At 29.9% G+C, this 1,842-nt stretch overlaps 1 protein-coding gene across 1 annotated transcript in view; it reads left to right on the plus strand.

Annotated features, from left to right (window-relative positions):
- LOC106471087 (vesicle-trafficking protein SEC22b-like) overlaps positions 1–1,842 on the plus strand; it is a 19,234-nt gene that overhangs the window by 1,597 nt on the left and 15,795 nt on the right. The gene's annotated exons all lie outside the window — the stretch shown is intronic.

Raw genomic sequence — 1,842 nt, forward strand, 5'->3', positions numbered from 1 at the left:
CTCTTTTAAAAGATGTACCAGCCATTATCCATCGGTATTAAAATACCTAGCATATCCACACGTCCCGCCTGCAAAGTGAAAATTAAAAAGGAAGTTTGAGTTTCCTGGATCTTTGGTTTAAAATCAAAAAATTACTTGCAAGCAGAAAAGATTTTTTTAAATTGATCATCAATTTGATGATATATATATCATTCTTATTTTATATTCAACTTTTATTGTTTTTGAAATGGAAACGTATGAGAAATAAAAAACTAAGCATAAGACCAAGTAAAAAACATGTTTAGTGTCCAGAGTTTTCAGAAGAAAATAAAGAAAATATCTTTTTTTTAAGTGACTTCTTTAAACAAAGTTTGCACTTTTTTTACATGATTGTTGCTTGTTTCCAAAGGATTCATGTCAAACAGAAGTCTTCTTTGTTTCATTTTTTCATCAAAACGATACAGAATTTCCGACAAATAAAGAAAAAAAAGGCAAAATGAATTAACTGTGTTCATTTCACTTTTTTATTCAGAAGTCTTCTTTGTATGATAGAAAAATGATAATTCTAAAAAATCACCAATAAAAGTGGGGAAGGGTGCTACAAAAAAGGAAGTGAGTGGGGATGCAAAACATGTATTTTTTTTTTACTTGGCCCAATCACAACATGTCAAACTGTCCGGCATGTTTTTGATGCGGAAACTGGCATGATATTACTGTGAAAATTAATTTTAACAGCATCAATTTCTGTACATGCTTTTCTGAAAATCAATTTATCAAAAGTGTTAAGATTTTGGAAGAATTATATGTTCTTTTTTTTTATCAAATAGAAATATAATTTTTCTTTCACAATTTTACCAAGTTGTACAGTTTTTATACTTAAAATACACAAAATTTGTGTTTTTGGTTGGAGTTTTGCACCAGAATCTACTACAGTCCTAGCAGATATGTGTCCCAATTTTCTAAAACCAAAATTTGGCAAACCTATGTACATATACACTTGATAGTTGTGTCCCAATTTTCTAAAACCAAAATTTGGCAAACCTATGTACATATACATTTGATAGTTGCATTAACTACTAGTAACACTGTAATAGGAATAGAAATAGAGCACGTATTAAGTTACAATGTAGAAAAACAAAAGAGAAATAATGAATTTTCCATCACCACAAATACTGGTATGAAATGCTCCCTTAAGTCTCAAGTTTTGGTGCTTTGTTTATCACACCCAGTGTAACCGTAGATTATCAATGTAAAAGTAAGAGAGCATGAACTTTATGGTAGAATACTACCAGGATTCTGAAATTAATATAGATATTTTAATATTTATAACAATGTTAAATATAAAATCTTTGTTTCATGAATGTTTACTATACTGTATACTGAGTTATTGCACTTGGATATAAATAATTTGTATCTGCTACAATAATTAGATGCTTTACATTTTTCTGTTGTTTCTTCTTCTTTCTTTTTCTTCCAAACACTTTTCAATCAACCACTATTTCTTCTTGGTGGATTCACTTGAAACTTGGTAGAGTTTTACATTGGTCCAATATGCCATGACATCTTTTTTATTTATTTTTTTTATTTAGGGTTTTGTGAACTATTCATGTGTATGTCAACCAACTTAACATAATGTTTAGGGGTGACAAGGAACCTACTGATCCATCTTGGCTGTCCCATCTTCTAAACTAAACTAAAACTATCAAATAAATAAAAAAACTCAAAGCCAGCCGTTATCATTCGAATAGTTACCAAGCTTTCTCTTAAACTCATTTAAATTTACTGCCTCCACAACATCGGAAGGCAGCTCATTCCAAAGGCCAACCACTCTGTTACAAAAAATATAACTTAGCTGAAGATGAC

Source organism: Limulus polyphemus, unplaced genomic scaffold (assembly GCF_000517525.1).
Source record: "Limulus polyphemus unplaced genomic scaffold, Limulus_polyphemus-2.1.2 Scaffold4401, whole genome shotgun sequence".
Lineage (NCBI taxonomy): Eukaryota > Metazoa > Arthropoda > Merostomata > Xiphosura > Limulidae > Limulus > Limulus polyphemus.